The sequence below is a fragment of the Dermochelys coriacea genome, chromosome 9 (assembly GCF_009764565.3).
Source record: "Dermochelys coriacea isolate rDerCor1 chromosome 9, rDerCor1.pri.v4, whole genome shotgun sequence".
Classification (NCBI taxonomy): Eukaryota; Metazoa; Chordata; order Testudines; family Dermochelyidae; genus Dermochelys; species Dermochelys coriacea.
Genome location: NC_050076.1, coordinates 68,656,449 through 68,670,918, shown reverse-complemented (window position 1 = coordinate 68,670,918; position 14,470 = coordinate 68,656,449). Strand labels below are relative to the sequence as shown.

The following is a 14,470-nucleotide window of genomic DNA, read 5'->3' as shown; positions in this document are numbered from 1 at the left end:
TTTGACCTGTTTTGGGGTTTTCGCACTCTTTGGCATTCCTCACAAGACCGGACATAGGTAGAAACATCCTTGCCCATTCCCTCCCAGTGGAATGACCTCCCCAACCAGTCTTTGGTCCTGTTCACCCCAGCATGGCCACTAGGATGATCGTGGGCTAAGCTCAAGAGCTTGACCCGGTACTTAGTTGGAACTACCAACTGTTTCTGAGGATGCCAGAAAGAGTTTCCTTGTATAAAAGTCCTCTTTCTACAACAAACCTGGATTGATTAGAAGAGCTGAGAGGCGGTGGGTTGCTCCGTGCCACCGTCCAAGCTCTCTGGAGGCTTTCATCTACTTCCTGTTCAGCCTGGAACTGTTCTCTTGATGCTAGAGTTCCTCATTGGATTGTGGACCTATGCTTGGTCCCTCTGGAAGCGATGCAGGTGATGGAGCTGTTTCCGTTGATTGTGAACCGCTCTCCGCTGGTGCACTAGGTTGGGGTTCAGGCTCCAGCTGAGCCTCTTCTGTAGGGTTATCAGCTGCTGCCGGTTCAGGTTCGGTGGGGCCCTCTGGTGTTAGGATTGCAAGTACTGGATTCAGTGCTGGCATTGGGTCTGGTGCTGGTTGTTCTTCCGGTTCCGGTTCTGGGACTGGTTCTGTCTGGGTCTCTGGGACTGGATCCACTGCTGCTGTTGCAGACATTGGCCTGGGGTCCGGGTCCATCACCTCTGACCGGGTCCTGGTAGAAGTTTCCAGAACAGCGCTAGGCATGACGGCTGGTTTAGTCTGGCTGCGAGTGACCATTCCCACCCTCTTGGCTGACTTCACATGATTGGCCAAGTCTTCCCCCAACAGCATGGGGATGGGATAATCATCATAGACTGCAAAAGTCCACGTTCCTGACCAGCCCTTGTACTGGACAGGCAACTTGGCTGTAGGCAAATTGAAAGAGTTGAACTTGAAGGGTTGAATAGTCACTTGGATCTCTGGGTTGATTAAATTGGGGTACACTAAGGAAGCATGAATAGCCGACTCTTGTGCTCTGGTGTCCCTCCACGCGGTGACCTTCTTCCTGCCCACACTCATAGTTTCCCTCTGCTCCAAGGATATCTGGGAGGTATCTGGGCCTGAGGACCTCTGGTGTGATTCCGGTGCAATGAACTGTAATCTGTTGGGGTTCTTGGGGCAGTTGGCCTTTACATGCCCCGGCTCGTTACATTTAAAACATCGTCCAGCTGATGGGTCACTGGGGCGAGGTGGGTTGCTGGAAAACGGGGTGGCATGACGATAAGGTGTCTGGAGGGTTCCTTGGGGGATAGGTGGGGCCTTGGGCGGCCCCCGGTAATAGGGTGTGGTCTGAGGTGGTCCCTTCTGGTATCCGCTACAACTGCGACCAGTTTTTTTCTTTTCTACCACCTCCACCCATTTGGCTCCAATCTCCCCTGCCTCAATTACAGTTTTGGGCTTCCCATCTAGGATGTATCTTTCTATTTCCTCAGGAACACCCTCTAAGAACTGTTCCATTTGCATTAGGAAGGGCAAATCTGCTGGAGATTTGATATCCAGGCATCCCAATGTTTCACAATGTGGTAGGCATGTTGGGTAAATGACACATCTGGTTTCCACCTTTGGGCTCTGAACCGCAATGGGAATGCTTGGGTGTTAGCCCCATTCTGACTCTCACCTTGGTTTTAAACAGTTCATACTTGTTCATGTGTTCCTTAGGCATTTCAGCCGCCACCCCAGCTAAGGATCCACTGAGCTGCGGCCTCAGCTCTACCATGTATTGGTCTGTAGAGATGCTGTACCCAAGGCAGGCCCTTTCGAAGTTTTCTAAGAAGGCCTCAGTATCATCACCTGCCTTGTAAGTGGGGAACTTTCTGGGATGGGAAGTGGTACCTGGAGAAGGATTGCTAGGGTTTGTTGGTATGTTCTTCTGAGCCTTTGCCTTCTCCATCTCCAGGGCATGCTTCCTCTCTTTTTCCTTCTCCTCCAGTTCTTTGGCCCTTGCCTCCATTTCTTTGTCCTTGGCCTCCATTGCTCTCCTATGGGCAGCTGCTTGGTGTTGTTCTGCCTCTTTTGCTGCCTCCCTTTCTTTGTCCTTTGCCTCCGTTTCTCTCCTGTGGGCAGCTTCTTGGGCTTTTTCTGCTTCTTTCACTGCCTCCAGTTTGGTTAACTCCAATTTGTGTAGTGGTTTCTGTCATCTTTACCTCTCTGTTTTTAACTAACTTTACATCCGAGGGTTAGAAATAAAACAAACAAAACTTGGCTTGTAAAATTTTGCTATGCTGTAATAGGATACCTATATTCACTGATAGTGATTGTCAGCCTACAGAAAAATCCAAAAAAAAAAAAAAACTCCTAACACCTTTGACTCCAGGCAAATAGGCAGAAAACCCCTCTAGTTGCTCTTAGGAAAAAAAACTCTTCAGGTATGTGAAGACTGGTGAATTTCCCTGCAGGAGGTTAACTATCCTGCCTTTAGGTAGAGAAAACTCCAGCTCACAAAAGACAATTCCCTTTTGTCTCTGCTATGGCCCCAAAGCAAAAAAACTAGCTGCTTTCGCCAAAACCCTACTTTTCAGCAGCCTAAAAGGAAAAAAAAATATTTCCTTTTCACATCTGTGCTTCTGGTTCCAAAAATCTCAAAATGATTTCAAGTTGATCCCACCACTCTGCCACCATGTCAGCCCTTTACAGGTGAAAGGATTTTTCCTCTGACCAGGAGGGATTTTAAAGGTGTTTACCCTTCCCTTTATATTTATGACAGCCACATTGAGGCATCGAGGTAGGATTTGCAGCAGTGTAGAAACTGGTAGGTTTTTTTTCTCTCAAGTTAGTAACAGCTGTCTTTTGTCCCTTGGAAGAGAACACAGTTTCATTGCTTCTCTCACCTCCACCCCACATCTTATCATCCCCTTAAAAACAGGAACCTCAGAGAACAGGAGGGAGAGAGGTTGAGTAGGGGTGGGGGGTGGGATAGGTCCAGGATGGAGGAAGGGGAACAGTTGTAGAACACATTGGTTGACTGAAGAGAAAGTCACAGCAGTCCTTTCTCCCTTGGATGATTACAAAATTTTTACCTACCCAGTGTCTGGCCTCTCCCCACATCAAGCCATTCTGCACAAGCCAGTGGAAATGAAGGTGGGAGAAGCATCCGGTCTGGTGGCTTGATAAACACAGTGAAGTGTCCATGTGCAGCAGACAGGCATGGGACTTGGGGTACCAAATGATGTTGCAGTCTCTCTCTTTCCTTGTCCACTTCTCCACTGTTACGCAGGCACAGGGACAGGATTTTCTGGTGATGCTCAGGCTGTGGTGTGGGACCATGTTTGTGACTTGCATCTCCCTTTGCATGGAAACTTTGTATGCCTATATTCCCAACTAGCAATTTCCAGTCAAATTGCCTTCTAAGCCTTGAAAGCATATTTCAGCAAATATCTGGTGTAGCAGAAACTCCAGCTATGTCTTGAGGTTCTACAACAGTGCCAGTCTGTTTTGTCCACCTTCACAGCCGACCAAACCCCTCCAATTAAGCAATTTGTAGAGGGGTAACCATTAGGAGAAACAACTCTATGGCATAGACTGCTGGATCTCCTCCACAGGACTGGAAAATCACATCTCTTTTCCATACCGTTACCTTTAAACTCCTATGTTCTCCAAATGCTGGCCAGTCTTTAAAGAAGAAATTGTAAATTTATAACATATCCCCAAGAAGCAACTGCCACCCCCTTCCTTGTGACACTATGAATATTTATGTTCTTTTAAAAATTTAGTGCATTTTTCCTATTAGTAGCCTCTGCTCCTTCCTCAGGGGCTGCAAAAGTTGTCTGAGAATCAAGGATTCTAACAGTTCCATTGCTGGAACACTTACACTTTTCAAAATTGTGACCCTTCGACAGCAAAGTTATGTTATGTGGGGGGATTTTTCAGCTTCTTTCAAAGGAAAAAAAGAAACACTATCCTTGTCTTTGCATTGCTAGGACCTTCAGCTTCAGAGAGGAAAACATTCCAGCAGAAGTAAATCTCCAGGAGTGAAGGAACAGTACCCTCTGAGATAGCAAAGGCAGACAGAGAAGGATCCTAGAAGAGATGCTCATAGGGATTGTCAGAAGAAACCAGGAGCATGTTTGAATTCCTCAGGACATAGCAGGATTGGGTTCTTCAGCAGGAAGAGATTTTGATGAAGTGGTTCGTGGAACAGGACACATGGCATAGGGAAAGGGAACATTCCCTAATGGAGAAGCTCCTACAACTGGTGGCCAAACAAGTTTGGAGTCTGCCTTCTGCTGGGGTCCCTGCACCTGTCAATGAACGACCACCATCAGCTGCTCCTCTGGATGCTGTCCAGCATGCTGCTGAGATGGATGACCTTCTTTCAAGAACCACACCAACTGACCGGGGGAGAACCTGACTCCTGGGACAACACTCTCCATGAGTTTCCAAAACTCCTTGCCAAGGTACTCCCTGAGCATCCAGAAGAGGAATGACGAGCTTGCAGGAGTCCTGGAATCCCACCAAATGACAACTGTACAAATGGCATTTGCCACATTGGCATCCAGATATTGCATAGGCAATATCAACAAGATTTCAGCTTACTAAGTGGACACCATGACCATTCTACAGCTACTGTAACTGAATTGCATTTTTCCATTTATGTCAGGGTCTGGTTTCACAAGCCAAGTTAGGAGCAGGTCCACGGGGTCCTGGAAAGCAACAGTTGGCAGAGACACACCATACAGAACAATAGTGTTTCTGGGAAATAAAACCTGTTCTTTCCTTTTCAGGTACAATCCTGATCTGCTCAGCATGCTGGCATCATGAATCTTTCCAGTGTTTCTCATATTTGTATTCATGAATCTGCTTCTGTGATCCACCAAGACTTGTGAACAAGTGAAGAGTGATTGTTTTTTGGTTCACATACACACTTGCCCTCTATTGAGGGGAAAATATTGAGATACGAGAGCCATCAATGGCCCTGGGAAACCTCATCCTCTCAAATCTAGCTACCACACTCTGCTGGGTTTTCTTGCACCAGAAGCAACAGTCAACCAAGATCTGTTCCATGTGAGCTGAATGAATGGTCTTTGACCCTCAGGGTCAGCTGCTTTTGAAATGTCAAAGTTCTGCCCAAATTCCATCCAGGATCTCCCCAATCACCAACTCCACTGCATAACCATTTTCCCCCACAATAAGGAGCAAAAGCAGATCATCATCCCAACATGCCATGTCTTCCACCCACTGTGGCAGGGAATAACAGTAAAGCGTGATGTGATCAGGAACTGCCATCAGCAAATGTGTGTAGGCAGTTGACAGTATCAACACCACACACAGCAAAGTACAGTACTTCCTGGAGTGCCTCACTGTGATTCTCAAAACTCTGGGATACTGCCCTGAAATGGTAACGCTTACCTCACATAAAGCAGCATTACACCCATGTTTAGCACAGTACATGAGGACTCTCAGCATGGGTATGAGAACCATGCACAGGCATATAAACTGTCCAGTAATGGGGTATGCATGCCAGTGCAGAGAGTCAAAAAGTATGCTTGCTGAGGGGTAGTATAGCATTCATGAGCAGAGTAGCAAGGCTAAACAAATCCACTTGAGTTATACTTGTTTGTTTTTTCTGCTCCTGATGCATTCTACCCATTATTTTATATTTAGCTAAGTTACTTCATGGCATATAGATTTGAAACCCTAAAATCCTTTAAAATAACTTTTGCTTGTTTTTAGCTTTCTGCGTAAGGTCAAAGCTGAGGACTGGAAAAGTAGCACAATGGTGACTTCAAAAGAGCGAATAGTGAAATGCCAGCATATGAAGCAGTTTAATCGTGTTGTTTCAAACCACTACTTCTGTGAGGGTTCTAATAAGTCTATTAGTTTAGTGAGCTGGAATTTTGAATGAAAGAAACTTTAAGGATTTCACACACTTTTCTCAGTAAAGCATTAGAGCATTTGTTTTGTAAGCTCCAATATCTCCCAATGACCCTTCATTTAAGAGCCAGGAAAAACAGACTTGAATTTCTGACAAAAAAATTTTAAAAAGGGAAAACTTAAAATTATATATATACAGAGAGAGAGAGAGAGAGAGAGAGAGATGCCAAATTTTCAAATACCTTTTTTCAGGTTACCTTTAACGTGCATCTTTTAGAGAAACTGAGGTGATTAAGTTAATGTTTTGAGCTACTTGCAGTTGCAGCTAGGAAATTAAAGCAGAGATTCACTGAGTTTGGTATTCTGATATTGCAAACAATGCTAATATATCTCTAATAAGCTCACTTTTACCCTTTTAGGACACACTGCAATGTGTGTTCCTTTCTATTGGCTAAGAGGTAGCTGGGTTCTTGAATTCGTGATGGGGCCACAAAGGTGTGGGTTTGCATGTGGGAGGTCGATACTTTCCATTTAATTCAATTTTCCTTAAGTCTGCTGTGAAAATTTCATCAGGCCATTAGTATCTTATAGTGCTTTGTACAGTATGTTAGCAGTTTAAAACAGCTTTATTCCAAGAGACCTTTGAGGAATAGCTCCTGTTAAAATGGTGACATTTCCTTTTTGGATATTAATCATTCCTATGGCAATAGTAAGGCACAAGAAACCAGGACAGACATTGGGCTTGTTTTGCAATACTTCATTAAATTTGGCTGTCCAAACTATGATGAACCTTTCTCAGAACTCAATTAAGTAGTGTTTAATCTAGTAGTTCAAGAGTTTTGTCTCATACAAAGACGTAATTCCAAAGCATTACAGGAAATTTAGATATTTGTTTTTCTTCCTGCTCTTGTGCAGTCATCTTTTTATTATTTTTGGGTGGGAAGGGATGCCATATAAATCATAAGCAACATAACCAGATTTATCATTAAGAGGGAAAGGATTAAGCACATTGGTTGTTAATTTATTCTCCCTTTCTGAAAATTGCTTAATCTGAACATTTCAGTAAAACCTTTTTTTATTGCTGTATTTTTTGTGGCACTCACCAAGCATGTCACGCACTGGTTCAGAGACCTCAAAAGCAGAGATGATTCTTCTCTCTGTAAATAGAAAGTTTCACAATCCTTATCTTCTGAACCTGCTGAACAATATTCCTAATCTGGACAAATTAAGAATGCTCCTAATGCTTCAGGAGCACACACATACAGTACAATAATCCTAAACCTAAACAGCAGAACCATTTTCAAAAGGGTAAGCCATTCATAGAATCATAGAAGATGAGGTATCTTCCAACCCTAAGAGGTCATCTAGTCCAATCCCCTGCTCAAAGCAGAACCAACACCAACTAAATCATCCCAGCCAGGGCTTTGTCACACCAGGCCTTAAAAACCTCTAACGATGAAGATTCCACCAGCTCCTAGGTAATCTATTCCAGTGCTTCACCACCCTCCTAGTGAAATAGTTTTTCCTAATACCCAACCTAGATCTCCCCCACAGCAACTTGAGACCATTGTTCCTTGTTCTGTCATCTGCCACCACTGAGAATAGCCTAGCTTCATCCTCTTTGGAACCCCCATTCAGGTAATTAAAAGCTGCTATCAAATCCCCCCTTACTCTTCTCTTCTGCAGACTAAATAAGCCCAGTTCCCTCAGCCTCTCCTCATAAGTCATGTACCCCAACCCCCTCATCATTTTCATTGCCCTCTGCTGGACTCTCTCCAGTTTATCCACATCCTTTCTATAGTGAGGGGGGCTCAAAACTGGACACAGTACTCCAAATGTGGCTTCACCAGTGCCAAATAGAGGGGAATAATCTAGGGTGACCAGATGTCCCGATTTTATAGGGACAGTCCCGATATTTGGAGCTTTTTCTTATATAGGCTCCTATTACCCCCCACCCCCATCCTGATTTTTCACACTTGCTGTCTGGTCACCCTAGAATAATCACTTCCCTCGATCTGCTGGCAATGCTCCTACTAATGCAGTCCAATATACCGTTAGCCTTCTTGGCAACAAGGGCACACTGCTGAATCATATCCAGCTTCTCATCCACTGTAATCCCCAGGTTCTTTTCTGCAGATCTGCTGCTTAGCCAGTCAGTCCCCAGCCTACAGAGGTGCATGGGATTATTCCATCTTAAGTGCAGGACTCTGCACTTGTCCTTGTTGAACCTCAGAGTTCTTTTGGCCCAATCCTCCAATTTGTCTAGGTCACACTGGACCCTATACCTACCCTCCAGCATATCTACCTCTCCCCATCTTAGTGTCATCCACGAACTTGCTGAGGGTGCAATCCATCCCATCATCCAGATCATTGATAAAGATGTTGAAAAAAACTGGCCCCCAGACCGACTCCTGGGGCACTCCACTTGATACCGGCTGCCAATGAGACATCAAGCCATTGATCACTACCCGTTGAGCCCGATGATCTAGCCAACTTTCTATCCACCTTATAGTCCATTCATCCAATCCATACTTTTTTTTACTTGCTGGCAAGAATATTGTGGGAGACCATATCAAAAGCTTTGCTAAAGTCAAAATATATCACATCCACCTCTTTCCCCATATCCACAGAGCCAGTTATCTCACCATAGAAGGCAATCAGGTTGGTGAGGCATGACTTGCTCTTGGTGAATCCATGTTGACTGTTCCTGATAACCTTCCATTCCTCCAAGTGTTTCAAAATGGATTTCTTGAGGACCTGCTCCATGATTTTTCCAGGTTTCAGAGTAGCAGCCATGTTAGCTGACTAGTCTGAAGTTCCCCTTCTCCTTCTTCCCTTTTTTAAAGATGGGCACTATATTTGCCTTTTTCCAATCATCCGGGACCTCCCCCAGTCACCACGAATTTTCAAATATAATGGCCAATGGCTCCGCAATCACATCAGCCAACTCCCTCAGCACCCTCGGATACATTAGATCTGGACCCATGGATTTGTGCATGTCCAGCTTTTCTAAATAGTCCTTAACCTGTTCTTTCAGCACTGAGGGCTGCTCACCTCCTCCTCATACTGTGCTGCCCAGTGCAGCAGTCTGGGAGCTGACCTTGTCTGTGAAGACCAAGGCAAAAAAATCATTGAGTACTTCAGCTTTTTCCACATCAACAGTCACTAGGTTGCCTTCCCCCATTCAGTAACGGTCCCATTGTTGTCCTCTGCCATCTAGTTTCCCGAACTGAAGGCTACAAGGTTTTTCCAAGGATGATACTTAAAATACTTTGACTACAGTTGAATTTGGACACTAGTTGACTAGAGTGCCTGAAGGTAATATATTTGCATTGCTGTTGTAGCCATATTGGTCCCAGGATATTAAAGAGACCAAGTAGCTGAGGTAAGATCTTTTAATAGATCAACTTCTGTTGGTGAAAGAGACAAGCTTTAGAGCTGCACCAAGCTCTTCTTCAGATCCTGAAGATATCATCTCACCCATCTTATGTACATGGAATATGGTAGTTGTATGCAAGTACTATACATTTATTTGTTAGTGTCATTTCTCATGAAGATAGTATAGTGTACCAACCAGCACTGAAATACATAGCATTTTGTGGTAACTCAGCAAAGTCTGGATGATCAATTGTAATTTATTTACTTCAAACGAAGTTTTCAAGTAAGCCAAGAGTGCACCATTAGTGGGGAGCAGAATTTTTTTAAATACAGCCCATACACACTACCCACACACCCCTATCTTATCTGAAGTCCTACCATCCTGTCATGGTGACCTCTCCCGGCCTACCTGCTCTAGACACCCTCAGTGAGTTCCTGTATCTTGGTCTGGTTTCAGTCTTGTTCCTCCACCTCCACCTTGTGTTCTCTGAGGGTATGCTTACACTGCCATTTGGAGATGTGATTTTAGCATGTGTAGACATAACCAAAATTAGCTGTGATCTAATTAGATCAAATGCTAGTTTGAGTAGCAATAGCAGTGAAGCCACAGCAACATGGTCAGTAGCTGATGGAATATGCACCCAGAGATCTGGAAGGGAAAGGCGAGTGAGATCAAAGCTAGCTCAGCTATTTCTATACATGCTGTAAATGCACCTCCTGACTGCAGTGTAGACATACAAGAGTGTCTTTTTAAACACTGCCTGGTTCTTTGTTCTGTGTTTCACAGGCCTTGCACACAAAATCAGAGCTAACCATTCTATCTTTATCCCTAAACAACTCTGAAGTGTTTGTTGAGAGGGGCTATCTTCAGCCATTCTTCTCCTTCATGACTGTAATTCCACTGAGTTACACCAAGAATCAGATTAACATACGTAAGATAATTAACATACTTGTCATAAAGTGAAAGCACTAAAATGGCTTACACAGGCAGCTGCAGCAGCTATATCACCAATTAATGTTGTCCAAATTCAAGCTTCTTCCTTGAGTTTCCTTTAAGTTTCCAAAGCTTTCACTCCAAACTGTGTATGTAGTGATATAAATCTTACACCTCAAGCTCCATCCTCTGAGAAGGCAGATAAAATATATCCATGAAGGACTTAGAACTTCCCTTCATCTGCACTGACTTGATGACAGATGGCCTTTTTCATCCTCATGGCACTAATGGTATCCGTCAGGTCTGGCTGCAAAGCTGAATAAAAAATCTCTGTTTTTCCTTATATGGTCTTGCTGTCTGACAGCTCATTTGACATGTTCAAAAAAGCAATGCCATGATCAAGATGCAGCATGTTTTTGTCAACCTCGCCTGACTGCCTACTAGCGTAAATACTAGAGACATTTGTAGCTTGAATCTTATATGTGGATGGGCCATAATTAATTTGGGAATATTCATTAGAAAAATAAGATTTCATTGGCACTGTACTAGTAACTAGTCTTCTCTATATTCAAGGCAACAAGTGTGCTTTGGGACAAGACAAGCTCTTTTGAAATCAACTTTGAAATTATAAAAGTCTCACCTGATTCCTGTGTATTTCTAAAGGCACAACTCATTAAACCTCACAACAAGGGGTAATACAAAATATTCACTTATGCCATCCACTCCTGATGTTCAAGTTGAAAAAAAAAAGGCAGAGGCAATGGGCTGCAAAAATAGATGCAGATTACCAGTCAAAGGGAGTAACTGATATTACACAGTAAGCTACCAATTACATTTTAATTTCTTCCTTAAGAAGTAGAGATTCTGAGGGTTTTAGATTCTGGCTAGAATTTTCAAATAAGTTTAGTGGAGTATGGTTCTTGGGAATTAAACACAGAACTCTCTGGGACTCCTTTGATAATCACAACATTCTCGCTTTAACACCTTTAGTTTCAGGCCACTTTGAATGCAGTGGAAACACCTCAACCAACCTTTGGCACATGATGGCACATACCAATATAACTAACCTGTTTCAGTTCAACAACACAAAGTTCTAGGGAGCCTAACAAAATAGTAATAGGGAAAAGAAATGTTTTTCTAAGAAAAGTGTCAAGATCAAGATGAAAACCTTATCTTGTATACTAAAATGATGTTTTTGTCTGTAGTAAAGTACTAAATTTGGTTTATTTAAACTCCCAGAAACTCCACCCTACAGATAACAGCTGTCAATATGCTGGGGGTATACATGAAGTTGCAGGAATGGTTAGGCTAGGTGTATTTCTGTAGAAGGCCTTAGCTGTGTGGAAACGTGTAGCACAATTAAACTTAGCTTGCAAGGTAGAGTCAATAGTGAAGAATAAGAGTACAATAAAAAATAATAATAATGTAGCAGAACCACTCAACCAGAAACAGAAAACTGAATCAGGAGAAAGGAAATGTGAATACAATGAAATCCATAAAGGGGCAGTGAAACTAGATGCTATACTCCTACTGATAGCTGAAAACGCAAAGTGATACTGCCTTTAGAGTAAATAATCCCAGTTTGTCGCAATTTAATTATTTTTGGAGAAGCATTAGAAGATACTAGGATCTCTCAAAAATAATACATGCATAAACTAAATGGAATGTGCTGCAGCACTGTAACTAAGGGCAGAAGTTTGACCAGTGCATTTAGTTTTAACTTATAGTCAGCAGACCTATATTTATATATATATGCGCATGAATGAAGGGTAGGCATTGTTTGCTCCCAGTAAAATATGTAATGTACCACAACTCCCATTTGCTTAGAAGAGAGTCTTGTTCATTTTAGTTGAGCGCTTGTTTGGACATTAAGAGGGGATGCTGGCTGTGGACTTCTAGAGGACTGCCAATGTTTTTCATTTCTCCAAAATACTTATACAATTTCGGACTTTTCAGAGACTGAAGGACGCTGAATTCATGTTTCAAATGCTAATGGAAGCAATACTTCAAACTTGAGCATGCGACTGCTTCAACCATAGTGACGGTCATCTGTTTCAAATGTCTAAAACAGTAGTTGATAGCTGTTGGAATTTGGATTGGATACGTTTTTCTGCTTGTACATCTCTAAATAAAATATGTGATTTTTTTTTACATTAAAATTCCACAACCCTTAAGTATAATGAGATGGGGAATGAGAAATATTCACCCTTGAAAGTATCTAAGTTTATTGCTTAGACACTATAGAAGCTTTTTATTTCTTCAACTCTAGAAAAGATATGTATGATTTTTGAAAAGGATCAATAAGGTAAAGTGTTTCTTCAGGGAAGTCCAGTGACATTAACATATCAAAAATTTCTCCAGCTATGTTCTGTGAATCCCTTGAAGGTTTTCAGAAAGCTGGGTTTCCTTATTTCCCACTCCTACACAGCACTTCAAAAGGCCACCACTGAAAATACATGTCCTATATTAGTTAACCATGTTCATATTTGCTGTAGTTGTCAGCTCATTTGATCATGGGTAATACAGGGTGTGGTTCAATCCTAAATTAACAGAGAGGTGGGCCACAAAACCCATTAAAGTGTGACTCGGAACCTCTCTACTTTAGCCTTTGCACAGTTCAACATCTTGGGAAAAACACAAGCAGCCAAAGGCAACACACCTAGAACTAAAAATCATTTATATCATTTTAAAAAAATACACTCGGGTTTCAATTTATTTTTCCAACTATTGAGTCAAAAGGCTATAAAGAACTAATGAAAGGAAAAAAATCTGAAAAATCCTGAGTAGAGATCTAAAACATTCATGTCTATAATAAACTATTGACAGATTTCTCAATATTCACACATTGTCTCTTCTCTAAAGGCTTGTAGCTTTTTTAAACATTCCTGAAACCTCTATCCTACTGTGTTAATTTTCCATAAAGCCCAATTTCCCTACTCCTACCATACTTTATACATCTCTTTTAAAGAAGCTTCTAGCATCTGCAGCTGTGTCTGGAAGAAACAGATGATCTCATCTTCTGAGAAAATTCACTCATTTCCCAAATTATATTTTTATTTAACACCACACATAACTATAAACTAAGATCACTGCTGTGAGGTATATACATACTGAAAGTTAATCAGTGTATGGTTTTAAAGCCTCAGAATCCTATGAAATCATTTACATGACCTCCATATCAAGCCTTTTGTTACACTTTTAGATGAGTAGGCTTTGCTTCCCAGATTATCAGCAGTGAATAAATTCCTGGAATGTGGACAAACAACATCTATCCTATTCATTGATGATTAAAATCCCTAATCTAAAGGACCCAAATGATGTTTTATTGTGTTTCTATTAAGAGGCAAGCATTGGTAGTTTCACTATGATGAGGTCATGCCACTTGAATTCCACATTTCGAGACTCTGTTATAGCATTCTGAATAATTTAATACTACCTAGATTTTATGCCTCAGAAAAGCTTTAAATGATATAGACCTCTTCCTGGCTCCTCCTCCATAAAGATGAGACTCATATTTAATTCAGAGTTTTATCAGAAGCTTTATTTCCCATTCCCTTAGACTGACATCCTGACTGCTGAATGTCTTGATTCTCATTTACATGGACAAGTAGGAATTGTGCTCAATTTTCAGGTTGTATATGGTTGATGGATGAGGATACACTCCCAGTGCACAGATCAGTAAAAAATATGAATAACCTTGGATGATTTTGAGCAATTTTGTTTATGTAGACTGCACAGGCAATTTCTGAACCTCATCCCAATTATATTGCCTTGAAAGTTCGTCCTAAATCCTCTATGTTGTCTAACCACACCTATATTACATTTTGTTGCAATGGATAAGCATGCTTTTAGAGGGAATCCAGCACAACTGTTCTAGCGATTGTACTAAGCTACAGATATTGTAAAGAACAGTGCCACAGACAGTTTATAGAAGGCCTGGTCAGACAATTAAAAGTGGTCATAACTTGCAAAGTCTTCCATACATTTTCACAAAAATGAAAGTGGTAACCGGAATCTTATGTCCCTTCATACTCAAGAAAATTTAGTGTTCAATTCTCAGTAATTAATGTTCTTGAATATTGAATAATAAAAGTAATTACTTTGTCTCTGGTAATATGCAACAAAATAGGAAATATCTATAATTACAAGAAAGGCTTTATTATGACATTCAAAATGCAAGCCCATAGCTTACGAGTAAAATCTAATTAAAAGTAATGGGGGAGGAGCATACTTCAAACTCTAACACTTTTTTTTATGTGAAGGCTCAAAAGTACAGTTGTCAAACTCAGAATCTGAGTCATG

The 14,470-nt window shown here is 41.8% G+C and overlaps 1 long non-coding RNA gene across 1 annotated transcript in view; it reads left to right on the top strand.

The window, feature by feature from the left end:
- Positions 1 to 7,108: 7,108 nt before the first annotated feature.
- The window catches only part of LOC122455720, a 28,599-nt gene continuing 21,237 nt past the window's right edge, over positions 7,109 to 14,470 (top strand). Inside the window, exon 1 of the long non-coding RNA XR_006274152.1 lies at positions 7,109 to 7,120. This is a non-coding gene — a long non-coding RNA (uncharacterized LOC122455720). The remainder of the gene's footprint in view (positions 7,121 to 14,470) is intronic.